This window comes from Triturus cristatus, chromosome 3_2 (genome assembly GCF_964204655.1).
Source record: "Triturus cristatus chromosome 3_2, aTriCri1.1, whole genome shotgun sequence".
Lineage (NCBI taxonomy): Eukaryota > Metazoa > Chordata > Amphibia > Caudata > Salamandridae > Triturus > Triturus cristatus.
In genome coordinates, this window is record NC_140584.1 from 1,036,948,608 (window position 1) to 1,036,958,426 (window position 9,819).

At 43.9% G+C, this 9,819-nt stretch overlaps 1 long non-coding RNA gene across 1 annotated transcript; it reads left to right on the forward strand.

The window, feature by feature from the left end:
• The first annotated feature begins 911 nt into the window (after positions 1–911).
• LOC146859059 (uncharacterized) lies at positions 912–3,634 on the forward strand. Its single transcript, XR_014979733.1, has 3 exons — positions 912–1,004; positions 2,453–2,569; positions 3,566–3,634. It is a non-coding gene; the product is annotated as an uncharacterized LOC146859059 (long non-coding RNA).
• Positions 3,635–9,819: the final 6,185 nt, after the last annotated feature.

Genomic DNA, 9,819 nt, shown 5'->3' on the forward strand with positions numbered 1-9,819 from the left:
GTGAGTACCTATTTAATTATTACAACTTTGTGTCTGTTCTTCTGCTCTATGTTATATATTGCGAATATCTTTTTTTCCTTCCAACCAGCTAGAATGTTGCTGCTTACAATACATTCCAGGTTAAAAACGTTTAAAAGTCTTCTGTGATTATGACACAGGTGCTCTTCTGCGCTACTACTAATCTTACTTGTTTGCAGCTTTACGTTTGCGCTTGCTTAGCATGATTCTTTACGAGTTTATTTTAGAGAAATTAAGTTACGTAATGCTACAGTGACTCACGTCCACTCCTTACTTTGTCCTGTCACTAATAGATAGGGGCGGATTGATACTTAGGTTTAGGTACTTTGTAAGGACCTTCTAATTGGTTAGTGGTATGCGTGATGCCCCCCCTCACTCAGTTACGTGACGTACTGCTAGTACGGCAGTCTTTAGAACCTTTTCTAGTTTGTTCAATGAGTGGAGGTAGGCTTAGCAGTTACTTAGCAGTAGCAGATCAGCATCAATCAAACCAAAATTTGGTGTATACAAAAAATGTAGTCATGTTCATGTGTCCTCCATGATTGGACCATACACATTGTTGAGGAATACAGTGGAAATGCATACTTAATGTACAATTGGCATGCCTGGAATAGGTGGGCTAGGTTGGGTGGTACGTTGTACTACTACTTAGGCTTAGTTGTAACTTAGTTTTCTGTAATCAGAATGGAAGACTGGATTACTGTTGATAAATAGTAACTTAAGTAGTCGAACTGCGAATCCCCCGATATTACATGTTGACCAGATGAGATCGGTCAATGTAGTTATTGCAATTGTTGTTTACATAAGTGTTTTTTTACCGTTATTGAAAAATATTGTATTTGTTTGACACCATCCATCAATGTTTGTCTCTTTCTTATATCTTTCCTGTCCATCAGCACCCAGGGGCAGACCGACAGGGACTGGGCAGTCGGCGGGACAGGAACACCACCAGGAGGACACCGCTGAGGGCTCCTCTGCTGGCCCCAGTAAGTCTTCTTGTTTTTAATAATATTTCTTATTCCATAACTTTTACTGCCCCATTTCTCCCGAACTATATTGTGTTTCCAAATGCTATTTTTTTACCACCAATTATCCTTCGATCTGTACGGTTTCAAAAATCTTATCCCTGCCTCCGCTATGATGACTCTGAGTACTACTACATCCTATCAATCTGTCTGTACTGTAGTAGCTAGTCTTGCCCAGTTGGCCAGTGCCACTCTTTGTGAAAGGTTGTAATATAAAACTCGTATTTACCAGTAGCTCGTACAATCCGTTGGGTCGTTGTCTTGTACTACTTTTACTCTTATTGATGTTGAGGCTTTGAAAATTCACAGCAACAGCCCTACCAGATTTCTTAATATTTTGATATGATACCCTATAGGACATACCACTGTTGTAGGGATCTTGCACATACATTTGCACCAGAAAATAGGATGTTGGTGATGGTAGGTTGGACCTTCCTTGCACACCTCAATCAGAAATTCCGCACCCACCACAATGCCACTGCTTGACTATAGTACTGTCTTGTCATACCTATTAGGTCTCGGAACCCTCCCCCAAGATACCCAACAAGTAGACAACCCAGAACATAACACACCCAACCTCTGTCGTGGAAGCAATTCACATGCACACCCTTACTTTAATTTGCTCACTCGTGTAACTTAGTCCACTCCACACCAAATACCACGAAGTCTATGTAAGTTTAAAATGTTTATTTCAATTTGAGAAGGTCTGTACACTGTTTTCTTAGCAGCACCAACCGGCAAATCAATAACATTAAAACAATATACATTGTTACACTTATACAGTTGGGAATTAAATCATGATAACCGAACAGTGGTGGAAGGCAGCACCACCATCCCATAGCAATTTAGTTTATATACATTTATAAATGAAGATGTGAGTGAATGGACCCCTCACCTCAGAAGAACCTAGTACTGGTAGTTGGTGCATCGTTCAGAAGCTCTGGTTCGTAGAAGGGAATCTTGCGTCTGTAATGCGAAAAAAGAAATGGTGTGCGTTAGTATATTGCAACTTGCAAGCATTTCTCAGCCGTGCCAAAAAGTGTAGCATCTATGGATAAGCAATATGGACTAACAGTAACAGTAGTACACCAGTTCTTCCTAAAAAAGTGGCTTGTTAATGTTTGTTGACCGCTTGTACGCAGCGCGTAGACTAGACAGTAGCAGTGTGAGGCAGGTCATGTGGGCTCAAAGGTGTCTTAAGAAGCTGCAAGGTAAAGGTAACGTCACATGTGCATGGCTAGGGCTAATCAAGCAAAGGCTACAATGATCATATAACTATTAGTGTCTACTCTACTACTACCTGATTTGTACTAGTGATGTATGTTAGTATTAACTCATTTTTCAACCTTGCTACTGATCAATAGGGGGGAGGTGTATATGACGCCTAATAAATGTGTAATGTTTTCTAGGCGCACTACCGACCACCATTGCTGGGGCCAGCGAAGGCGACGCCGAGGGCGAGGATGCGGCAGTTGCAGATAGCAACGGAGCGGTAGGGGGAGTGGCAGCACCAGTGGCAGGCGGTGGTAAGTTAGATTCATAATCTTTAACTATTGTTGAACTTGACAGCACACTCACTGCAAGGGTGTATTGTATGTATATGTATACTGTACAGTTGTGACTTAGGGCCCCCATTAGGATGGTGGGCGTATTGCCCCCGCCGGGCCGGCTGGAATTCACTGCCGTCACCGCAGGGGCAAACCTCCCGCCATCCCTGTAGAAAATATTCAGACATGTCCAGGCGGAAAAGGGTTCAATATGGCGGTGGTGTCTCTCTCACCACACCGCCAGCCATATAATCTGCATTTTGGAATGCCTTTGCGTGGCGGCATTGCCGTCCGCCACGGAAAGGCATGCACACATTGCAGAGTATGCTTTGGGGGCCCCCATGGAGGGTACCTACCGATGCTATGGTACCCCCCCGACTTTCAAAGCAAAACGTGACAGGCTCCGTGCGGGGCCCGTCATGTTGTGCTTGGAAAAGCACTGCAGCACAACATTTTATCATTGCTTTCAGCAAAGCCAACCAGAATTTAAATTTAAAAAAACAGGGTGCGCCCGCCACTGTGCCGGGCGCATCATCCTAATTAATTGTCCCCACGGGACCCCCACCCTTTTTAGCAGTCGGATGGCGGGCGGACAAAGTCCGCCCGCTATCCGATGTCGTAAGTAAGTATGAGTTCTTGGGGACGTTTGAAGAGTGAACTAGAAGACTAGAATTCCCTTTAATTGGTATAGGACTAGGAGCCGGAGTATTTAGTAACCAATGGCCTCATCTATCTGATTTCAACTCCGCTTTGAAAGTTTTATGGAGAAGAGCACCTGGTGCACTGTTCAACTAAAAAGTGTAAGACAGGTGGAAGGAAGAAGGACGGGCGCCATTTAAAATGTTATGTACTACTGTGCTTTATTTTATAGTGCTACTCTACCATGCCACTATGTGTATAAATAATTACCTTGTCCTACTGTTTTATTAAGACTATATTTTACAATTGTCTTGTTTTTTTCTTTTTGATACACAGCAACTCCGAAACTCAACCGGAAGGAGTTGGCCGCCAAGGCACGGCGCCGGAAGCTGGAGGCAATCCAGCATGAATACCGGCAGCTGGTGGTCCTAGCCGAGGAGGAGGAGGAGACTGCAGCAGCTATTGAAGCCACCTCCAGTGCCCCGGGCCCCAGCCACCGCCCTCCAGCGGTACGGCGCCACCGCCTGGCGGCTGCCCACCGCCACCGTGTCATCTCCGGGGCCCCCCCCACTGTGGCTGCAACTGCCGCGGCCTTAGACGCCGCGTCGCCCATTTAGAGGACGAGATGCGTCAGATGCGTGTCCTCCTCCAGTTCCCCCCACCAGTTAGTCCCTGTCACTGCCCCTTTTTTAATTCCTGTTCTTTACTCGTTTGGCGTTTGACTTTTTTCTACTGTGGACAGTGGTTGGGGTTAGGGAGGTGGGTGGGTCAGCTTTTGTGGGTTTAGTTTATTTGTTAGGGTAAATTAAATATATTTTTCTATGTTACATGCAATGTTGTTAATGTTTTGTAGGTGGGGTAACTGTTTTACATCACACTGTTTCCTTGCTGGTGCATGGCCGCCCATAGCCTGTGTTTGATTTCAATAATTTGCTGACTGTATAAGACACAAACAGATAGATGCGACACACCTCACTCATTGACTGGTCCTTCTAGTACTTTCAGTCTGTCCTCTAGTCTATGCATTCTTTGGAGTGATGTTTGAAAATGAAATCATTGACAACATGTCCATTATTAATTCTGCCTCCCCCAAACTTCTCTCTTACCGGTGCTTGATGTTTATGTCCAACTGTGGCACAGCACTGGCTGCATGGTGAAGATGGTTTCCTTTTTCATACATGCCATGATTGGGGTGGTGGTGGTGGTAGTATAGTAGTAGTAGTATACACTGGCAGGGTGGCAGCATTTCCAAAAAAAGAAAAGGAGATAGTCAATCGCCTTTGAGAGACTGTTAGAGGAGTAGTTGAATGAAGTACATCACAGAATTAACCGAGCAACAATTATATGCTCAAATATTTGACAAAAAAACTGAATGGTGGTTATTATGAGGATAGCCTACTAGACAGAGTTACAAACTATAGTTTTGTCGACTCGAGTCACTTGACTATGCCTACAGTCTAACAGTTAGTGCTGTATATGAGGAATGACAACAAACAAATCCAATCAATGCCGGCAATTCATGCTGAGGTATATGTTCCTTTGTTAAATAAAATAACCTCTGAAATATCCTACTCATGGGTGGGCAAGCAGAAGAAGATCATCGCTCTGCATTGAAATTGAAGTAGTGTTGCTTTCACCACATCCGCCCCAGCAAGTGTGTGATTAAGTATTGGTGTACATTTAATTTAGTTACACCTCGACAATAAGTCACACAGCCCGGGGGAAGAGGGTTAGGGTTTGTTGAATGGATGGGAAGGGGGATTTTGGGAAAGGTTTGACATAGAAAAACAGTATGCATACATAGACAAACAAACGAAAATCATTGAAGACTACCATATGTTAAGGGAGAAAAAGGCAATGCATGCATGATGATGAGACCCGGATTACATACACTTCTATTTCTTGTTCTGTTCCGGCCTTAATACTTTAACAGATAGCAAATAGAAATTTTAAATATTGGTAGTGATAAATCGTAAACACAGAGCAAACGTAATGATGATTGATAATAACAACTCCAAGAACACACTGTTGTAAAGATTGTATACAAGATATTAATCAAATTATTTAAAAGAAGTTAAAAGTGGATACTGTTACTGTCTTATCCTGGTCAAAAATGTGGACTGGTTTTTTGCATCTCGGCATTCCTCTTGCTCCTCTCATCCATCAATCTTGGGTGTGTCGCCTCGCCACTCGCCACTGCCCGGCTGGAAAAAAAAGGTGATTGATTGGTAAGGTAATTAATATGCATTGTAATGTTTTACAAAGTTTTGGCCAAGGCCCGGCCTGCAATTTTAGATTGAAAACCAAAGGGGATATTGAGAAAGAAAGTGAAAACAAATGCACAAGTGATGGTGTAGTGCAACAAGAACACTTTCCGAGGTGGCATGTATGCATATGCATCATCTCTACTCTAGTCTGTTTCCAGCATTGACCTTCAACAGTAACAGGAGAGATCAGGCCCACAGTGCTTACCATTAGCACATCCTACGTTAACACTTTAGAGTCCTTTTTTTTCTCTCAAAGAGTTGGACAAACGCAAAGCACATTATCCATTCCAAACATAGCATTTTACAGTTAAAGTTAGTAAAATCAATGCACTGCAGTCATCCCACCGCTACACTCTATTCAACTTCTACACAGACATTTGGGTCTGCTGTGGTTGTTGTTGACGTGTTTACCTTTAGGCTTTTCCGTTTTATGCCACTCCTGAAACATCCTCCTCCTGACTTCATCATCATCTCTGATACTTTTACTGATTGAAGATCGGCCTGCAGTATAAGTATAATTTTTATGAATCACCCAGAGTAGAAATATAAATATTACTGACTTGAGTCATTCTTTATTGTGTACAGAAAGATAGATTACTACTAGTACACTTTGACATCACTTTGTGCACAACAAACAACGCAAACACAAAGACCAATAGCTCAGAGTCAGGTGTCCAATGCATGCCATTAATTGTCATCATTCATTACCTGTTCCTTCTCATCTTAAGTTAACGGGCCGTCTCTTTCGCCATCATCATGATGGACGGTGCTGTTAAGTCACAGTCATTTGCATTGCGCAGATTGAGTGAGTCCCCTTCCTGTATTGAATTAAAAGCAATGTATCACCAAGATGCAGGAGAAGTACACATTTCTTGTTTGCAAGAAGGGGAAAATTAGTGTGTCCTGTAGAAAGTTGATTAGTGGCAGTGCACAATTACATCAATTCATGCGCAACACACACAACAAAATCTACATCATTCAGTCTGCCATTCTGCGGCCAATGCATGGCATCAATCATTACCTGTTGCATCTCATCTCGTTAACGCTGCAGGCCGTCTCTTTCGCCATCATCATGATGGACGGTGCTGTTAAGTCACAGTCATTTGCATTGCGCAGATTGAGTGAGTCCCCTTCCTGTATTGAATTAAAAGCAATGTATCACCAAGATGCAAGAGAAGTACACATTTCTTGTTTGCAAGAAGGGGAAAATTAGTGTGTTCTGTAGAAAGTTGATTAGTGGCAGTGCACAATTACATCAATTCATGCGCAACACACACAACAAAATCTACATCATTCAGTCTGCCATTCTGCGGCCAATGCATGGCATCAATCATTACCTGTTGCATCTTATTTTCAGTTAATGGCCAGTCTCTCTCGGCTCTGAAGGAGGATAGCTATAGAAGTCATCAGATTCATGGTCCACTTGTTTTGGAAGGACGAGGAAAGTTTGAATTTGCTGTTACCATCATCCAATCATCATTCATAAGGGAAATGGAATTGACCAGGAGATGCAGTATGATCGAGCGGAGGAGCTGGATTCTGAGGACTGTAGTGTCAAATGGCAGACACCTGAAACTTGTATCTTAAATTAGAAGAGTAGAAGACGGTGATAATGCATTTGTTGTGATTCACAAGTTTATAACCGGAACGACAGACACAAACAAAGGGGGAAAAAAGGGAGGAAGACAGTAAGTGCGAGCCTAATTGTCAGGGAAGTATAGCTCGTCCTCAAACTCTGGGGGATATTCCAGTAGTAGGTAATCATCTGACACAATACTTCCATCACCTGAGCCGCTGTCCTCATCTTCCTCTGTTGATTCATGCATTGTGTAATTCGGTGGTATGAAGTGCTGATTCATTTTGATCATTGTTAACCTCTCCACGTTTTTTGGAGATAGACTGGTCCTTCTCAAGGTTACAATGGAACCAGCAGCACTGAAAACACGTTCGGAAGAGACACTTGCGACAGGGCAAGCCTGATAGCTTATCGCCAGCCTGCTGAGCTGTGGCCAATCAGACCTTTTCCTATACCAATACTGCACTGGGTTTTGATCAACGTACACCTCTGTTGGGTCGTCCAGATAGGCCTGGACCATCCGCTCAATGTTCAGGGTTGCTGCTGCTAAGCTTTTGTGCTGTTTTTTCTCTGCATCAGCACTGTGCTTAAGGCCCATCTTTACATACCAATCTGATAATGATTGTACTCGGCCGAATGATCCAGTTATTGTTTTTGTAGTCGATGGTGATGGTGAGTGTTGCGATTGTGAGCCAACCGCACAGCCCTCAGCCGACGAAGTTGCACTTGATTCTGCATGGCCTGCTTCAGTATCAGTACTTGTTGTGGGTTGATGTGGCGGGCTTTTAATTAGCAGCCCTTCGTTTTCAAACTTGATGGCTGCTTCAGCTATACAACTTTTGTAGCGGGCAACATCATTGTCGGAAAAAGAAAGGAATAGTCCTAATTTTGCACGTGGATCCAGAATTGTGGCACAAATGTAATGTTCTTGTGACAAAATTTTATTTTGTATCCTTACATTTTCTGATAAGCGCCTGGATAAGCTCTCCACCAAGTCATGGGCTTGCCTTCTGTCCTCTACACCTTTGTAGGATTCAGACACATTATTCAGCTCATGCTCTAGCATTTGCAACAATGGGATAGCTTGGCCCATTGTACAGTCCTCCTTGCTGACTTCACGTGTGAAGACCTCAAAAGGAGACAGCATCACAGTCAGGCATTGAATTAGGGTCCATTGCTCCCTCTGAAGGGTCATGCCTTTAACACTAGCATCACTGCTTCTGTACCAGACATATTCATTGAGTGACCTGTGCTGTTCGTACAGACGATCAAGCATGTAATACGTTGAGTTCCAACGTGTTGCCACCTCCTGGATGAGTGCCTTGACTGGCATCCTAAGTTCACGTTGGATGATCCTCAGCTGCTTCCGAGCTTTAAAAGAATGGCTGAAATGAGTGCATATTCTTCGGCAGATGGCCAGTAAATTGCTTACTATGGGTTCTTTTTTCAGAAAGTCTTGCACTATAATGTTTATGCAGTGTGCCAAACACGGAACCCTGAAATAGGAACCAAGTTCCATGGCCTTCAGTACATTACTGCCATTGTCTGTGGCAACAAAGCCAATACCAAGCCCTCTGGGCCGCAGCCATTCCAAAACCTTGGTGCGAAACTCTTCTAAAATGTTTTCAGCCGTATGAGATTTCTCCATGGCGAACATGGCTACAGTTGCATGTTTCCGAGTACCTTCAAAAATCGCAGCTGTGTCAACCACACCTTGTGCAGATAGTTGATCTCTAATCCCCACAAAAGAGATCCAGTGTGCAGTGATGCACATGTAATCTGTGGCTTGGCAACTGCTCCACATGTCTGTTGTCAGGTGGATATTGTGCACAGCACTCTGCCGCAAACCTTGACCAACCAATTCCAGCACCTCATGATGTAGTGCCGGAACAGTAATTCTTGCGAAATAGGACCGGCTGGGAACTTTCCATTTCGGGCAGATGGCAGACACAAATTCAAGGAAACCCACCCCTTCCACAAATGAAAAAGTAAGAAGGTCCAGCGCTAACATTTTAGCCAGCTTCGCATTGTACAATCGTGCCGTTGGGTTGTTGAGTTGGAACTGCCCCTCCAACCTAAACATGCTGTCAATGGTAGGCTGGCTTACTTTCCTTAGTGGTGCTGTTTTCATTAACCCACTAAGGCTCAACGACACAGATTGTCTCATTGAGGTACTCGCCGGTCGCCTTGGTGTCTCACCCACACTCTGAGTATGGCTCTTACTGCGGTGCCACTCTGATGTTACTGAGGAGGATGTGGGCGTTACCACTGCAGTGACTGCACTACTGGAGACAGGGCTAGAAATGCCTCCCTGTTCTTCACCTGCCACCACAATAATATCGCTCCCTGATTCCTGACCAACTTCAAAGGGTTTAGTTTTTCTACTTTCTTTTAACTTACGTAGGTGATCCTCCCACACGATATTGTGGTGTATATTTAGATGACTTGCTTGTCCTCCGGTACCATAGTTTGTACCAAGCTTACCACGCCGAACACCTTGCCGACAAATTGAGCATATAGCAACGTTCTCCTCCTTGGCGCTAATAGAAAAGAAGTCCCAAACTGGGGAGGAGAACTTTCTGGCACTGCTGGATGTGCCACTTTCAACACCAGATGAACTTGAGGGGGTGCTTGAAAATATGTGACCCTGTCCACCTACACTGTGACTTTTACTACCACTTCCTACTGAGATGGTTGAGCTGAATGTAGGTCCCTGCCGGGCCTTGGAAAATATGGCAACAGGAGGT